This window comes from Sardina pilchardus, chromosome 8, assembly GCF_963854185.1.
Source record: "Sardina pilchardus chromosome 8, fSarPil1.1, whole genome shotgun sequence".
Classification (NCBI taxonomy): domain Eukaryota; kingdom Metazoa; phylum Chordata; class Actinopteri; order Clupeiformes; family Clupeidae; genus Sardina; species Sardina pilchardus.
Window position 1 is genome coordinate 16394699 of NC_085001.1, and position 19261 is coordinate 16413959.

General features: G+C 45.4%; 1 protein-coding gene across 1 annotated transcript in view; it reads right to left on the reverse strand.

The window, feature by feature from the left end:
• The window catches only part of grid2 (glutamate receptor, ionotropic, delta 2), a gene marked incomplete in the record, with an annotated part of 320406 nt that overhangs the window by 204622 nt on the left and 96523 nt on the right, over positions 1-19261 (reverse strand).

Consider the following 19261-nt stretch of genomic DNA (forward strand, 5'->3'; position numbering starts at 1 on the left):
CCACCCACACACAGCAGAGAGTGATAGCAGCAGGGAGGCTGGGATGTTCAGAGAGGGAGAAACAGGGGGTTGGCGTAGGGGCTGTGGGGAGAAGCGTGTGTGAGGGGGGTGTGTGTGTGAGGTTGCACTCGCAGTATCACAAGCCCCCCCAACCCCACGCAGATGTTGCGAGGCGACACAAGAGCATGGAGGGAAACTAAATCAAAGAGGTGTCTCTCTCTCTACCCACCGCGAGCAAGCGGAAGGACCGCTGCGGCAGACGAGTGCGGGCGTGTCGCTCTCCCGCTAATGGACTAGCAGCTATTTACCGTACGCCTGGAGGCTCGGGTGGGCGGGATAGGGGATGGGGGGGGGGGGGGGAGGTGTCATCCCACCACACTTTCAGTTGGTCCTTTTTTTCTCTCCTTCATTTTCTTTTCTTTCACTGTGTCATCTTAGGTAACCCTTTCATAGTGACTGCACTGGAGTCACCACACACGGCTGTCACAAGTCCTGCATGTCACTGTCAGAGAAGTCTCTGGGTGTTTCTGCCAACTGTCAAAAATGTCATGCATCAGTGATGTCCTCGGGCTACTGGCATATACATTTGTGTATCATTTCAAAGTCTTAATGAAGTACACTACATAGAAGTTGCAAAGTTCCAGTAGAGATAATTGAGTATAACTAGAAATGCCAAGGAATTGCCAGTGCATACAAATGCAAACATTTTGATGTAAAATATAATTAAAACAAATAATGGTTTCTAAGGTGTTGAATGCTAAGGTGTTGAATGTCTAGCATGCATTGAAAGGTGCATAATTGGAAGTTGCCACCCAGTGATGTCATAATATGCAAATTAGATGAGTAAATGTACTCCCTTCATAAACTGTTGATCATACACAACGATGTTCACATTTCAGATTTTCATCTCTGGCAAGTAGAGTTTAAAAGTTGAATGTAGATGGCTCAATGCAAAGTCTATGTGGAAAAAAGTTTCTTTGATAATGTTTCACAAAGTATTAAATGAAGAAGAAGAAAATGAAGAAGAAGAAGAAGAAGAAGAAGAAGAAGAAGAAGAAGAAAAATGAAACTTCAGTGTGAGAGTGAGTACAGTACGTGTGTAGGTGTACAGTACATATAACTATTTACATAACTGCTCTTTTATTCTCATTTCTATACTGCAAATTAAGATTGATTTTTGAAAGAAAATGTGTACATGCACAACTGCATTACTGTAGAGTCTTATTTTTAAAAGCATGTTACCTAATTGTACAGTATGGTTAGACGACACTGTCTTTGATCATTAAGCTGCTTTGCATTTTACCAAATTGATATAGCAGAGTGAGTACTGCATATCCAAGCTAGGGATCACAGGATTTCTCAGAATCAAGTCCTCACAATGGGCTGGCCTAAGTGTGTGGTGAGCGGTATGTTCACACTGACTTTAAGCTACAGTATAGTATAAGCCTCACACATGACCTGTGCAGGGAAGTCAGCATGGGGGGAGGTGGTTGTGTGCACGTGTGTGTGTGTGTGTGTGTGTGTGTGTGTATGTGTGTGTGTGTGTGTGTGTGTGTGTGTGTGTGTGTGTGTGTGTGTGGTGTGTGTGTGTGTGTGTGTGTTTTGTGTGTGTGTTGGGGCGGTGGGGGCCTGTGCTGCCAAAGAGGAGTGCAAAAAAGCTGATGCAATGGTTTTTTTTTAGTTCTGCTGTTGCCCTCTCTAACAGTAGGCTCAGTGAGCAGGGTACTTGAGGTGTGTGTGTGTGTGTGTGTGTGTGTGTGTGTGTGTGTGTGTGTGTGTGTGTTCGTGTATAAGAAAAAGAAGAAGAGTACCCTGCTTTATTTTGACACATGTAAAAATGGGTGGAAAAGGAGAGAAGAGGCATAGAAACAAAAGTGGCAGAAAGGGAGATGATGGAGAGGAAAGTGATACAGAAATAAAGTAGGTGTGAGAGAGAGAGAGCGAGCAAGAGAGAGAGCAAGCAAGAGAGAGAGAGTGAGAGAGAGAGAGAGAGAGAGAGAGAGAGAGAGAACGAGAGTGAGAGAGGGAGAGAAACAGGACAGGGAGACCACTGTCATACCAAACTGTGCGGGAAAAAGCAATTTATCTGTCCAATAAATATGTATCGTAGGCAATATATATGGATAGGATACAGTCATCAGTTTTCAGACTATATGGAAATAAGATTGCGACCTTATTGGAATGAAGTTAAATCTAGCGTGATGAACCGATACCCCATCTGGGTCCGCGGGAGACACCGAGACATTGTTCGCCAGCCAGACAGCAGGGAAAGGTCAGTCTCACATACAGCCCAGTGTCCAGAGACCGGCGAGATGGAAATTCTTGAGAATAACAATTTCAGCGGTTATATATTTGCAGGTAGTGCTATATGATACGGAATTCTGGGAATCAATTTCCATGCTGTGGGTGATTCTCTGTGGTAATGGATTAGCTGTAAAACTATTCTCATTTTGTCTGTTCAGATTCCAAATCGGTTGTTACTCCATTTAAAAAACAAACTCTTCTGCTGTAGCAGATTTCAGGAACCCATGTCACGCGAAACAGCGTACGAATGAAAGTCCAAGGACATTTTCTCATGGGGCAGTGATTACAATCATAGACTTTTTTTCTTTCGATATGTCAAATCATTTTCTTTCAATTTTCAATGCAGAACAGAACCAATGGAAATGTTCCTAATATTAAGTTGTAACATAAACAATTATTTTAGCTCTTTATGTCTGAGCGAAAGGAAACTCTTTCAGTTGTAATTTTTTCTACAAGTGAGGTTAAGTCATTTCTCAGAGACAAAGTGTGAGGCCGAATGTTACTGTAAATCAAAAGGACAGATATTGATCATCATGGCAGACAGAACCCAAAGTACACTTTTAAAGCTGAAAAGCTCTTAAGGTAAAGAAATCAATGGAACTCAAACACAGGTGTACATCCTAAGCGTAATACCTACAAAAGAGACTACCCAACATATCCCAGGTAGTATAGGTACAGTATATTTGTCTACAAGAAATATACAGTAGGTTCCAGATCCATAATGATAGTCCTGTCAACATTAATGTATACTCTCAGATGGGAGTTGTTGCAGGTGCTGTGCGGCCATGTGTGTGCAGTGTTAGGTTAAGGTTACTTTTAAAGTGCATTTCACTACAGATTACAGAATACATTCCCTAAAATGTATTTTGTACCGTTTCGGTAGATTACTCAAAGTGAGTAACATCTGAATTACATCAGCATTGCATTATGTTCTATTAGCAGTGGATTAAACAGTTACTGTATGTGAGGTTATAAGACCCAAAGCTAATGTCAACAACAAACCATGACCTGTTTACAGTAAAGGTGGATTGATACAGTATATAAGCCTACAGTATGGGCTATAAATCACTGGTAATGTCATTGTGTCAAAGAACAGAGACTGCACATAGGCTGAAAGACTACCAAATCCCTAACAAGGTATACACTGTTTTTTTGTTTTTTTAATTAAATCATAACAGTAGAAGGGGAGTTATACTGTATGCCTTTTTTTCAGAACACTGTCAAACAACGGAAACCTATCACTGGCTTAAAACATGCTGGCTGGATATAGGACCTATTGGCCTATACAGCAAAACTAATGTCACATTCTGCACTCCCTGAGAGGTATTTCATTTAGGGCATCCATATAAACAGAGAGAGAGTGTGTGTGTGTGTGTGTGTGTGTGTGTGTGTGTGTGTGTGTGTGTGTGTGTGTGTGTGTGTGTGTGTGTGTGTGTGTGTGTGTGTGTGTGTGTGTGTGTGTGTGTGTGTGTGTGTGTGTGTGTGCGTGTGTGCGTGTGTGCGTGTGTGTGTGCGTGTGTGTGTGTGAGTGTGTGATTCAAATCACCACATATTTGGGCTGTTTGTCTTAAGAAAAATCGGGGGAAAATCTCTCGTATTTCAGGTCTGCCAAGCGGGGGTTCCAGTGAACCATGGTTAGAGTGCAGGTTGGCACCAGCCCTCCTCCACACTCCTGCCCACATACACGTTTCCTCTGCTGCTCAATATGACTGCCCACTCTCAATCTAAATTAAACCCGGTCTCACTATCACTAGGTAGAGACATACATAATGCTCGTGCAAGTGCACAGGAAATGTCATTTTTATGTAACACAAGCCCCTGAAAACTAATGTTGTTGTTTTTTTCTCATTTATGAATTTAATTAACTAATTATTCATAAATGTAACTGGAAAAAAAAAATCCATGGTATGAAAAAATGAGTTACATGCATTGACCCAGCAAAGTGCTTCTCCCTAATTAATAATAAGATGCTGCCACAGCTATGACTCTGGATTGGAGTCGTCTACTTGAGGAGCGGAATTTAACCTTCCACCCCACCAGTTCTTTCCTCCCTCTCTCTCTCTCTCTCTCTCTCTCTCTCTCTCTGAGAAAGCGGTCTGCCACCACTGGCCCGCCACTCCACTCATTACAACTGCTCCAAACAGCCATTAGCTGGCGAGGACAATGCAAGCTCAAATGAACACGTTCAGCTGCTGGCCACAGCCATTAGTTACCCCTGTCAAGCATCCTTAAGTGCTCATTACGGCCAGAGCAGGAGTTTTTAAGCAATGTTCTGGCCCGGGTGCGGAATTTGCAAGTCAAACAAAGAAATATGGCGGGACACACAATTAAATAATTCCGCTGTAGCCCGCCAATAGCTGCCCCCACCGTTTTCGCGCCGAGGTTAGCTGGGTACCTATTAGCTACAGTACCATGATGACCATTATGTTCACACACACACACACGACACACAATGGGACGCATTTTGTAAAGCTTGGCCCGGCTGCTTACAGGTTGTTTTTTTTTTTACAGGTTGTTATTCGTAAGAGCGTCTAAAAGCATCTTTGCGTGTATCAAAAGAGGGTGTTTTTTTCACCTCTGGATGGGAAGGCTTGTTGTCTGTCCACTGGGCAGGGGACGGTGCATTACGCTGTGTAGGCTGTAGAGCAGAGCGTTTGGCATCTCTGAGCGAGTGAGAGTGCCACACCGTGCCTCCGCCCCATCCATTTACGGCACTTTGTTTGATGCCACACCAGCGTAAATGCACTCTTTTTTATTCCTGGGGACATACCTGCAGGTTAGGCATTTGAATATATGTGTGTAAACATCATTAGGATAGAGAGGGAGCTTAACACACAGACATATATGTGCCACTAATTACACGCTTTGTGATTTTAGCTGTGGGCGCTGACATATCTAGGCTATAGAACAGAAGCAGACATGCCTTCAAGATGCGCTACCTATGTACACATTTTTAATGGTGGTTTGGAGTCGGTGCATCAGTCAGTGATTTAAATAACAATGCTAGAAGAGAGGTTTCAACTGTCATAACCCCCCACCCTTATCATTGTCTAACTGTCACGTTTGTGAGGCACTGCAGCCGTTCCAGTGCTGACCACAGAGTGAAGTGTTTTCACCAAGGCAAATGACAAGAATTGAAGAGAGAGAGAGACCTTAGACAGAAACAACTACGACTTGCTTTAGCTTATCCTGTCTTTTAGTTAGCATGAAGAATTCAAGCGTAGCATAGAATAGACTCGCCACAGAGAGAGCCAAGATGGAGGGCAGAATATACTGGACAGAATGAAGCAGAAGTTGAATCTCCCAGAGGCATCATCATTTTATAAATGTAATAAACTCCCCACACTTTACTTGGGAAAGAAAAGTAGTAAACAATGGACTAAAAACACTCTTAACAGATCTTTACTGAATCTTGTGGAGGCCCTGAACAATTCTGTAATTCTGCTATAACCTTGTGTCCCTTACTGTACAAGGATAATTGTTGCAGGTCAATAACTGGAAGGATTGTAGGCTACGGTGTTAGAGAATGGACTGATTTCACCCATTTAAAAGCTAATGATACATTACTGAATGCATTTTGAGATCATTAGGTTCCCAACTAAATATTTAAAGATTCAATGAATCGAGCTCTAATGAAGACACGAAGCACCAAACAGCAAGAGAAAGAGAAAAGTAATTGCAGGCTAAACTTAACAGAAGTAAAGAAGAAGTGTAAAGTGTACAAATGATCCGATTCACATTTTTATCTTCATGCTTAACTATGACTAATTGAGTTGAGAGCACAAATACTATTCAACCTTTTTTGCTGACCCCACAGTGCAAGGGTATGGTTATGTGACCGCTTGATTGAAAGCTGTTAGTTCCGGTGAGTTGCTTACTTAGGTGAACTCATTATTCAATTAGTCAATGACCTTGAACACTTCCTACATGGGATTAATTGGCCAATGGGTAACAATTACAAGAATGGTCTGTGGAAACTAGTTTAAAAGAAATGAATAATACGTGTCGTGCATGTGTACTGTAAAACAATGACTAGTAAGGAATGACAATGTAATTTTTCAGCTCCACTGGACTAGAAATACACATGCATCCTGCTGTGTGAATATTTCTTTGGAATGGGCTCTGAGTCATTAGTCAGTCAGTAGAATGGAGACTGTCGTTTATCAACACCTTATTCTAATGTTTGATTATCTGAGGAGGGGGTGTCAGTTACTAATGGTTTAAAGCGTCCTCTATGCACCCTTACTGCGTTCTTCTTTGAAAGAAGTCCCATTTCTTTTCCTTTTTTGTCCTCACCGCCCTCACAGTACTGTAGCCTTATCTGAGTGCAGTAGAGGGGAAAAGCATCTGAGCCTTTTGTTTTCCACAAAATGATGTTCTGGGAAACAAACAATTTTCAGGCTTGGGCGCCTTTGTCATTTCCAGAACAACATTATCTGATCAACAGAGGAGTGATGCCGACCCGAAAGTTGCCTCGCCTTGTCGCGATATCGAGAGAAACAAACAAAAAAAAAAGCACCCGTAGATGTGGCAGACAGTGAAGAAGAAAATAAAAAAAAAATCCATCCACTTGGTTGTTTCCTAGTGTAGGCAGATGGCGCCGCCGACTTTTTAAATGAGCTCCAGAGCTGAACTAAATATGTGCTGCGCGGGACCTTGGGCTCGGAGGCCACCATCACCAAGGCTTATTAGCGGCGAGTCTTTCGGAGAGGAGACAAGAGGACACGGGACCAGTGGCAAAGAGACCAAGAGCAAACGTCTTCGTCTTCCTCCACCCATGTGGTGACATTATCCAAGTGTCAGAGGATATCCAAAGGGTGTTAATGGAACCCAGCCAGTGATGGGGAAGGGGGGGGGGGGGGATAATCCCCTGCATTTGGTTTGAAGGGGGGGGACATTGCCTCGCTTATTCCAGACAAATCAAATGATGAAGCTGGCGTAGCCATCATGACAAGACCCAGCTCTTAACAAGTGTGTCTCGTGGCATAACAAGAAGTTACTCCTAATAAGTATGCCTGGTGTCATAACAAGAGCAGGCTTATAATAACTGTGTCTAGTATCATTATAAGACATGGCTTATACGATAACTGTGTCTAGTATCATTATAAGACATGGCTTACGATAACTGTTTCTGCAGTCAACTCCACTGGAGTCCCAGGGTTCCATCTGCAATGCAGATTGCGAAAGATTTCAAGGGAAGCCGTTCACAGAACCCTGCGAGTTCCCTCGCGTGTTGGCTTTCAAAGTTGGTTGGAGCAGACAACAGTGGGATACGAATGTTAGTATTGCAGGTAGGACTCGACTCTTAAGTCCTAAGCTTAAGTTGAGAAGTTGCTGCTGTGCATGAATGTGTGAGTTCTCTCTCGTGGTCGTGCTAGCGTGAGATTTTGAAGAGCCGCTGGACAGGTGACGGGCGTGAGGTTGCGCTATTAAAAAAAAAAAAAACGATCCAGTTAGCCCGCACTGGAGACGTGAGGGTCGGGCGAACCAGAGAGACACCGGGTGTATCCACCGACTAGCACCCCCCGCACCCCCCCTCCCTCGACCCTCCCCTCAAGTACGGCACTTATCAGAGCTCCGCAGACATGGCCAGCGCTTCGACTCTGAGCCGCAGCGAAAATCTCTTCGGACAACTGAGTCAAAACAATTTGCACAGCCAACTGGAGTTCCACTTGAGGTTCTAAGGATGAGGGCAGCCTCGTTTAATATTCATGAGGGCTGCCATTCCCACGCCACGGCTTCCACAGCCCCTTCGCCGCGATTCAGACTCGCTGGCTTTTCAAAACCAGCAACCAGGTCAGCAGATGAGGCGCTTAACTAGTGACTTTGTCAGATGCTTTGTGCTTGGACACAGATGCGCAGACGTCAAGCCTATCAGACCTAATCGATGTGTGGAGAGAGACTGGAGCAGACTAAAATGGCGGGAGACAAAACGTACCCATTTTTGCTGCTCACGCTATGAAGTCCTCCACAGTCTGCACACTGTTTACTCAACTCAACTCCTACTTGTTTCATGATAACTGTGGTTCTTAAAACATCAGATCATTAGCATGATTATAGATAAGATGGCAGTCATGCCAAATGGTTTGTAAATAGTTGGGAAAAAAAAATCATAAAATATAAAAAGCAAGGCGTTTGGAAGGAGGGGTTGTGGAGCGATTTAGAATTCAGAGCGCATGCCACAGTTCCTAAAGCAAATCTTTCATCTTAAACTCCTGCACCCACACACCCACGCATGCTCGGTGGGCGTAGGAGAACAAACACTCACCTAATTGTGACTAATCGCTCGAGAGGAGAAAATTGCTAATAACACAAGTAAGCTTTAGAGTCACAAATTAGCACAAATCCAAGTTCATGCTCTTACACTCCACAATCAGACATCATACAGGCCCTGACAAGTAATGCAGCTTCAGAGAGGAGGCCTTAAGTCAACTTGCTACCCCAGGCTTACTTACATAAGTGAATCACACAGGCAAAAAATATTCACACACTACATTTTCACTCATTCTCTCACACATTGTCTCTCTCCCTTTTTCTCTCTCTCTCTCTCTCCCCCCCCCCCCCCTTACACACACACACACAGTGTTGTTGCACTGAGATAGAGATCTTAGCACCAACGTCTTAATGCAATTCTTAATGCAAGTCAGTCTGTTAGTTACTTAGTTAGCAAGTTAGTAAGTCGGAGTTGAATTCCACTGCAGATTTAAACACGCCTGGCCAATTTAATCCCAAACCGTGAGCACAGAGATCGGGCTTCACTCGGGTGAGAGGCAGCCCTGCCACTGATGGGGGAACATCACAGACCTCCTCTCTTTCATGGTCGCGTCAAGGCGGAATAATTATTTATTAATTGCTGATGAATTTCATTAAATCCTCCCCTGACTGCATTCTCTTCCCCCCGCCACTGCAGAGCAGAGCATCTCTGCACAAAAATTTAACAGTAACTGCACCAAAAAAAAAAAAAAAACATCATTTTTATTTCAACATAGAGAATGAGCCTTGTGCTTCAACGCCTATTTAAAAATACAACAGTGTCGGCTGGGCATGTTATAAGATAATGTTACTGTACAAGAGAATTCGAGATTTTTCAGTTTTTACTGGAACATGAATATGCTTTCTGTACACATCAGCTTTCAACAACAAACAAGCCCAGTGGTTAACGTCTGCTTTTTTGAGAGGGGGTATTCTACATAATCCTACACTGATGGTTTGTTTAATTATCATGAACAATTTAACATTTGTGTCACTATTCATGGAATCAAGAAACACATTAACACAAAGGATAAGACACAGTGGTAATGCATTTTTTTCTGTTCTTCAAAAAAAATAAGGGGCAAAAAGACATTACGGAAAAACAAGTCTACAAAGTAGAACGTCTTTTGGTCATTATCACAGTCAGTCGGCATGTTTTATGGCTAGTCGCAAGAAAGTAATTAAATGGGTTGACAAAAACGTGCAAGCATGTAAAAAATGCCTAATTTCCACACCAGTGTGAGACAATTTAGCCAGCACTGACCGATGTGAAGCCATGATATTCCCATGGCAACAACGGCATCTCTGGAATCCACGGAGGATTAGTGTCTGAACTCCATGTCAGAGTGTGATATGTGCAATTTTAGAACCACAGCGCGCACACACACACACACACACACACAAACACACACACACACACACACACACAAACACACACACACACACACACACACACACACACACACACACACACATACACACACACACACACCAAAGTCATGATAAATGAAGTCTAATCTCACTCCTCACATGAATCATGCACGCTGTTCTCCACGTGTTTCAACGTAAAGCCCTTGCATTTTGGACTCCGCTCTAATGCATGCAGTGGCCATGTGTCTCTGAATATTTCATCACGGCACAGCGGAGGCAAACTTTCACGGTGACACATCGCTGAATTACTTTTTTTTTTCGTTGTTGTTGTGCTGTATTATGTTACAAGCATTGCATTCCTTAAAAGGCAATTTATCCCCTCACAATACCTCAAAAAAAATGCTTACTCTTTAGAAATGTCATGAGGCAGCGCGGGTGAGACATGAGTGATAGTGCATTACGAGGGGTCTTCTGAATGTCGCAGTACCGTCTCTTACAACGGCTTGTTTGAAAGACTGGATTGAGTTACGTCGGGCTACATATGGCGCTTTGCCACGGAATTAGCTAAATTTTTGTATAGCAAATGTTCCACCCCCACATACACACACATAAACACACAGACACAAACAGACACAAACAGACACACACACACACACACACACACAGATACACACATACCTACACACACACACACACACACACAGACACATACATACACACACACACACACACACGTATAACATGCACCACTCCAGCTTACCCCCCTGTTTCAATTTAGGGCCAATAAACATAATTATCTTCCTTCAGACTGGCTCTCACATTAGCTCATAATCACTCGCAATCCCCAATCAGCCATAACTGGCACTACACAAGTGAAACAGGCATGCACTATTAATGCAGAAGAGAGAGATCTCCCTCTGCTGCAAAATATGGTGGACAGGCATGTTAATGAACTGAGTTTCAATCCAATCTAAATGTGGATGCGGAGTCCCCACTGGCAGCTGGGGTAAAAAGCCATTAATGACTTTCATGTAGTTTTTTCACCCCCCCCCCAACATACCCCCTCCGCCCCTCCAAAGAAATGGTGCATATAGATAAATAAAGAGGCTGCGGTTTGAGCGCAAGGCCCGGGTAACCGGAGGCGACGTGTTTGCTCGCGCTCCACACGGGAAACACCTGAGGGAGAAGCCTCAAGCAGCAGCAGCAGCAGCAGCAGCCCCACCACCTCCTCCTCCTCCACCTCCTCCCTCCAGCACCTCCTCCCTCCGTCGCCACCACCCCCAACCATCCTATTTCACAACCGAAAAACATTGTTTCGTTTCACGTATGCCCTCCCTGGTGCCCCTGAGAAAGCGGAGTTGATTTCTGCTGGGAGGAGACGCCAGTGTTAGTGTGTGTGCCCGCGTGTGTGTGTGTGTGTATGTGTGTGTGTGTGTGTGTGTGTGTGTGTGTGTGTGTGTGTGTTTGTGTGGGGAGGGGGGACTCAAAAGAGGAAGAGGAAGAAGAAGAAGCAGAAGGGGGGAAAAAATAAAAAGAAATGCCCTTTCGAAACAAACGCTGAAAGGTTTGGTGCATTGTGTCACGAAAATGGCTTTACAGGGTTTTCCTGCGAGGATTACGTATCAGCTCATTGCCGCTTATCTGTTTAAGCTCCCACTCTGCACAGAGACTGGCTTCTCAAATCTATACTCTTCCAGCTGATAACTAGCGCTCCAACCCCAGTTTGATGGAAATATACTACTGGGGTGTGTGATAAATACACTTTGGACTGAGTATCGGCGGAAGGAAACAATATGTGTGTGAAGTGGGGGAAGATGCATGGAGAGGATCAGGAAGTGTGTGGGGGGGGGGGGGGGGAGATGAAACGGGTATGATGAAATATTAACAAATTTCTGGAGCCAGTGTCTTGGAAGTTATATGCGTTGAAGGATAGGAAAGGAAGAACAAATGTTGCAGTGGGAAAAAAAATAACAATAAAAGCAGTTCCCCCGTTGCACAGTGATTTCAGCAGATCCGCCCTCTTGTTTTATTTATGAAGATTTGATTTGTGTCTTGCTGTGTTTGGGACTGAAACACCACTATTTGTTCTCTGTGTCAAGAAATCACAAAAGCCCTCTGAGGTGTGTGTGTGTGTGTGTGTGTGTGTGTGGGCCGAGTCAAATGTCTCCAGTCACATGTCAACGGGAAGTTAAGATGCACACATACAAACAACAACAGAAAACACACACACACACACACACACACACATAGAAAGAGATTGAAAGAGAGAGAGAGAGAGAATAGAACACCTACCCAAACTTGGCAGTCATCTCTGTATTATCTCCCACTTGTATTTTGCCTTTGGAGTGTCAACAGCACTGTCATCTCTTCATCCAGAGAAGCATTGTGCCTCAAATCATTTTTTTTTCCCTTGAAAGACTACAACTCCCACAATTGTCCCCCACACGCTCCCATCCACCATTACACAACCACATAATGAACCATCAGCAGCCCTGTGACATTTTTACCACATCCTCCCCTGTATCAAACACATATTCAAAGTTCACTTACGGCTTTCCAATTTTTTTTCCCCTTCCTTTGAGAGGTACGAAAACGAGAGTAGCGCGTGAACGCTCGTGGTGGTGAGTTTGCTTTTTAATTAGAGACTGACATTTCCCTTTATTGGCTCCACAGTACATTACACCCATGGCAGCCCCATTACTTTCTACAGCATGTTGCCGGACAAGTCGAGAGATTCTGCCTGGCTTGAAATATGTTGTTCCATTAAGGCCGCGTTTTGCGAGAGTGATGTCGACGAAGGCCAGGAGTCATTTCTCAAGCCTCCTTGTCCTGCTCATCTGCGGGACCCCCACCCCCCCTCCCTCCCTCCCTCCCCCTCGACCCCCCACACCTCCCTCCATCCATTGCATCCCCACTTCCTCCATAGCCAATCATAAAAGACTCCTCAAGGTGACTATGGAGGGGTTGTAAAAAAGCAAGCCGAATGCCACAAGCAATCAATTATTTATCCCTGATAGAAGATAGTCACGGATTAATGTCGCAGATGGGCATGGAAATGTATGCGGAGCAGATGCTCTAAATTGGTCCATTTTGAGCAAGCCTGCATGGAGACAAGTCCACATAGAGAAAGTCAGCAGAAGGTACAGGACGCAGGTGGCATTCTTGTTTACGTAACCACGGCGCCGCACTGGTGACAATGATCTTCAATCGATTCACAAGCACGTGCATTGAGACATTCACACGACGACGACGCACATAAACACCTTTCATGAAATGTTAATTACATTGACACGAGGGCGGAAACAACACGTGCATGCACACATAGACATGCACACACAAGCACACGTATACACACACACACACACACACACACACACACACACACACACACACACACACACACAGATGCATGCATGCATATGTTGTGCCCACTTCTCACGTTTCTTTGTTTAGAGGGCACGAGGTGCCAAATTAAAAGCCACGCCGTGTGCAACCAAAATCCTTTCATGGAGATTATTTTCTCTGTGCTGTCTCTCTCTCTCCTCCATTGTCAGAGGCAACCTGTGTTCTCTATCTCTCTTTCTCTCTCCCTTTCTCTCTCTCTTTCTCTCTCCCTTTCTCTCTCTCTCTCTATCTCTCTCTCCTCCATTGTCAGAGGCAAACTGTGAATGCAAAATGAAATGAAACTATTAAATAAAGAACTAAAGAACTGCAGCTGAGTCTTGATGCTGGCGGATCTCAGGGCCACAGCGATGGGAGGGGGGTAGAGGGCGGAGGGGTGGGTTGGCAGTCAAGAAGTAATCAGAAGTGTTGCTGACGGAGTCTCCCTGGATAACGAAGTCTCAGGTGCTCCTGCGAACACCCCAACTAAGTGTGTGCAAAGGCGGCCTGCCGTCCGCCCAGCCGAGCCGACGGCTTTAACATCAGAGCGGGGGATTGAAGTTGAAAACTCAGTCTTGAGGTTGGCCCGGGAGTGAGTGTGCTTATTAGTGCTGAATGGATTGTTCCTCTCGATTGAGTCCACCTGGGTGAATCAATACTGCAGATTTTCAAACTCTGTATTTGAAGTGTAGTGAAAAGGCAAAAAAAAAAAAAGAGTAAAAGAGTAATTCTTAAACTTTTAAAGCTACCAGGGCCTATTCAGTCTCACAAAATCCAGAGAGAAAACGCCAGAGAGAAAATACTGTATATTTCCAAATGTACTTATTGGTGTACTTCATCAACACCCTACAGCCTTGACTGATTTGATGTATATATCTGCCATGCACCACAAGGTTGTTCATTAACACGATAAAGGAGAGCAACCTTTCCAATAAATGCGAAAAAAATAATGGCTAAGTAGGAAAGTGCTATTAAGATGAGTTATTTGTTTTTCAAAATGTGTTCATAAACCAGTGCAGTACCCAACTGCACCCAAAAATGCACCTCCATTTTGAGGAAAAAGATGTTCAACGTTCAAAAGTCTATTGTATGCAATAGACTACATATGGCAGAGGTGATTTTCAGTGCTGTTAGATGCTGTAAGGGAACCGAAGACCCCATCCCTGTCTCTGTCAACGGTGCAATAAGCACAACAAGGCCAGAGAAGACAGACCTCCAGCTAATCTTTTATTTATAACACCTTCCAAAGGAAGGACCCCTGTGTTTGGCCAAAGAGGACCCTCACCTCTCATTCTGAGGAGAGGAAAGGGGAAAAAGAATCTTCTAAGCTTTGCTTGAAACAAACCTGGTGTCCAGGTGGCCCAGAGCAGTTTGATCTCTGGCAAAGAGGAGAGAAATAAATCAATAATTCATCACAAAATAAAAAAAATAATAATAACAATAATAATAAAAAAACAAACTTGGTCAAAGTATGAGTCGCCAAGGGTGTCCAGAAGTTAGCCCTGCGGCAAGCACTCCCCCCTATTTTTTTTTTTAATTTCATCAATTTTGCTGTCATGTTTCCATCAGCGGTATCCTATGCTTCCCACAACTGGTCCTCGTCTCTCGCGAGCAGACATCCATTTTGAATGATAAGGCAGACAGAGGAGGCTTTGGTGGAGTCGTGTGAATAATGAAGCAGACAAAGCCGCCTGATGTTGGGTTATGCTGGAGGACAAGTTGCCGTGGGTGATGGGACGGCATACCAAAATACTCGGGCTAAAAGCAATGGCGGGCGGAGGAGGAGGGTGGAGGCGCTGGAGAGGATGAAGGGAGGAATGTACGGGAGAGAGAGGGATGAAGAGAGAGAGAGAGAGAGAGAGAGAGAGAGAGAGAGAGAGAGAGAGAGCAAGCAATAGGCTCTGTAAGGAACTTCACATAGAACACCATTCAGGGGATGGCTGGGGAGGGAGATTAGGGAACTGGGGGTTAAAATGCAGCACAGATTATGTCACAGGAGGCCTAGGGGATGGATGGGCGATGGGGGATGGGGGGGGGGGGGTCCACAAACAGCTATTGACTGTGAGTGGAGGGTCCCTTTGGGCAGATAATTGATTTCTCTTAATCAGATTTAAATGAACAATTATTACTAGTCAAAGGTGCAATACACCATAAATGTCACGCCTGCACGGGTGCCCTCCGCCGATCATTAACGAGTTTGTTTACTTATTGCACCACTTTGAGATCTTTACCTGAGACAAAACGCTTTTTTACTCCATGGACACCCCACTCTCTCCACAAGCACACACACACAGGTTTACACACATACACATACAAACACAATACACACACACACACACACACACACACACACACACACACACACGCACACACACACACCCTGTTCCCCATTGCTTGCGGGCATCGAGAAGATCCATTCTCTTGACTCTGTGGCATAAATGAGCTCATCTCGGCGTGAGAGATGATCAGCCCGGCTGCGACTTAATTAGCTATTAATTTTCCATGTTCACCTCTTTATTTATTTATATTCTAACTGAACCCCTGATACCAGCAACAACAAAACGTGATAAATAAATTAAAATGGGAACGATGGCTACTAGCTGGGGCATTGTCACTTGCTGACAATGGAGGAGCATCTATTCTTCCCGCAGACCCGAAGAAGAAAAACACACAAACACACAAACACACAAACACACCCACCCACACACACACACACAAGACAATGTGAGTCCTTTGTGTGAATAGTCTCATTCCTCAGGGCCTCACTGGACTGTACTGTAGACCTCGACCGGCGCGCGGTGTATTTCTTTCTCTCTTTTTTTTCAGCACCACGGAGAGCGCCCGCCAATTTTCCCCAATCAGGCCTCGGCAGGCCTCTGCCGGGAGATTGAGTGTGATTGGGCCTCATTTCACCTGCTCCGGCACATTACAGCCGCCCGGCGAATGGTACGTGTCGAGCTAGCATTCGGGCCCCACTGTAGGGGTGGACGGGGAGGTGGTGGTGTGGGGGGGGCACCAGTCCAGAGAGAGGCATGCTGAGGGAGGAGGGGGGGGGGGGGGGGGGGCTGTGAGACAAGGCTGTAGGTAGAGAGACTCAAATGGAAGGAGAGCAAGGGAGCGTAAAACAAGAGCCGCGTGGACTAGAAGGAGAAAACTTCACTGACCTCACAAGCACACTAAGGGACCGCAATGGGGCCCATACTGTACACACCATACAGCAAACAAGGAGTGGGGAGAGGAATCGAAGAAAAACGCTGAAATTCTCTTATTGGGTAACTCGGAGGAAACTCCTTAATTGATCTGATAAATGGGATACCCCGCTGCTCATCCATCAAGCCCCTCTATTTGGCCTGTGCTCGGGCACCTGCAGGCTTTTCTTCTGCAGCGACGAGCCCCCACAGCCAACCCCTTGATCATTTCTTAAAGGGCCTTCAGATGGATGGAGGGTTTCTACAGAACAAAGACATTCGCAGCGCAGCGAATGGAGAGAGTCAGAATGCCACATCTGGATTGATTCCAAGCGTTTCTCACCACAATTAAGAGCTAAATCACCTAATTAAGCGGCCTTGTTTACACAGCAACGGGATAGGTGTTACTAACAGAGCTGATCTATATATATACACACACACACACGCACACATGCACATTTGTTGTATAATCGGGAAGTATGTAACAAATGGATCGTGCTAGCGAGCCACCCTGACTCCCACCGCCCACACACTAGCAACGCTCGCCAGCGCCGCAGCCAGAGAGCCTGGTTGTGTCGGCAGCAGGTAGCATATGAGTAAGTGCAATCCATCACCAAGGCAAATCGTATGAAGTGCTGTAGCCGTTGAGCCCCATGCCTTAAACAAATGCACTGGCCATTAAAGTAGTCGGCGTCCCCCCCCCCCCCCCTTTATTCTCCCTGCTCCGTAATTGGGCTTCTCAGAAATGTAATAGAGTGACTGATAGCAAGTGCGGCCTGGATTGTAATATGTCAATATTTAAATAAGCACCACAATTGGAAATGGTCTTCTCAAGGTCTGAGAAACATCTATTTTCATTAAAGCGCCTTAGCATAAATCAATCAGTGTCTCAGGGTGGTCGCAGGGCTAGCAGGCTATCCATTATTATCCGCGACGGGCCACACGAAGCGAAATGTGCTTATTCAGCTCGGGTTACAACCAACTGTGATTGAGTGACGTTTTTACGAAATTACCGCAGAAATATCGCCAGCGCGCGTCCAGGGGTGTACTTTTGAAGTACAGGTCCGTCAAAACACGGCGACACACGTTTGGCAGTGGGTAATAAATGAAATCCCTGTCCGCATTATCTCCGAGTCAGCACTCTCGGAGCCGACACGCGGTGGAGAGGGCACGCTAATGATGAGGTGTCATGCGATGAACTTGTCAGAGTAACATGCTCGCACACACGTACAGTAAGTAGCCTGCTTTGCCTCCTGACGCATCAACCCCCTCCCCCCCACCTCCCCTCCCCCTTCAATCCACCCTCGCTTTTCGGTGGGGAGACGTGACAGCCTAATGAGGATCTGTCAGCGTTCCACCTCCATCACAGCGGAACACCAACACCTCTTGTACTCAAGTCGGGAAAAGAGCGATCCGCATCCACGGAGTGACCGCCACCCACTCCCGCTCCCCCCCACCACTCGCACTTTAGCGTCCCCCGCTTATCAACTGGACATTGCAGATCAATCACACTAATGAAAAGTAAAAGGGGGGAGCCCGGCGGATTGTAATGAAGGGAGATCAAACGTTTGACAAGCGAGGGGTTAAATGCAATTCTGATGTAATGGATGCTGCCGAGGAGGGTTGGGAGGTGTGGGTGCGGGTGGTGGCGGGCTGGTTGGGTGGTGGAGGAGATGTCAGGTTGTGTCTGACGGGAAAAGATCTGATGAAAATTCCTCAAACTGCATTAATAGATTTCGACAGAAGAAAAGAGGGAGAAGTCTGAAGGATATAAGCGAACATTTGGAGATGGCAGGGTCCCATTTGCTATTGAAATGACTGGGCGGATGCTGTCTGGCCTCAGCATTTGCATGTGAACAGCCGTCTGTGTGCAAAACCTGCATTTGTATGCATCCAAGTCAAGGGGAAGAAGTGTAGTTGCCTTAGAAATGTGGAAGCTTGGTAAATATTTGAGCCAGCTCAGAATGCATTCGTATGCAAAGGCCATAGAGTTTAGTTGTTTTGACCTTCCAAAATATGATAGCTTTGTAATCCTTCCACAAATCCCACTACTTCACAAACAAACACTGAAGTTTGCCAGCTGGAGGGTTATATTGGGCTGTTTGTTGTATTTCATTTTTCTTTGTTTTTCTTGTTCTTACATTGCGTAACACTGGTGAAAAAAAAGAGATGCGCTTCAATCCATATAATCTTTGTCAAAACATAATCTTGTGGGTTCCTATACTAACTGATAGGATTATCTACATTTAACTAGACTCCACTGTATTGAGCAAACCAAACGCGTTTGTAATGCTTGCAGTGCTTCGCCCCGTGAAGCTGGCACAGTCAGCGTCCCATGAACCCCCTGCCCAGTGAAGTCAGTGGACACGGGCACACTTTTATGGTGATTGATGAGCATTTACTCGGCCTTAGCCACTCTCCAAAAACTCTGGCCTATTCTTAGCCTGACCCCCCCCCCCCCACAACCTCCCCCCACCCCTCCACCGCCCAACCACCCCATCCAAAATACCCCCTAGTCCCTGGCTCAGGGTCCACGGCTCATTGGTTTAATAATCCCGGGAATGGAGAGGCAATGAGCCAATCGCAGAGTGGCTGAAGGGAGGCCGTGAACCTGGCGGAGACAAGCTATCACCAGCCAATTAGTGACGTGGAAGAGTCCCCCGAGCCCAGGGGCCGAGGGGTGAGGACGAGGAAGAGTCCCACGAGCCCAGGGGACGAAGATGAGGACAAGGCCGCGCTGAGAGAGATACGGAGCGAGAGAGAGA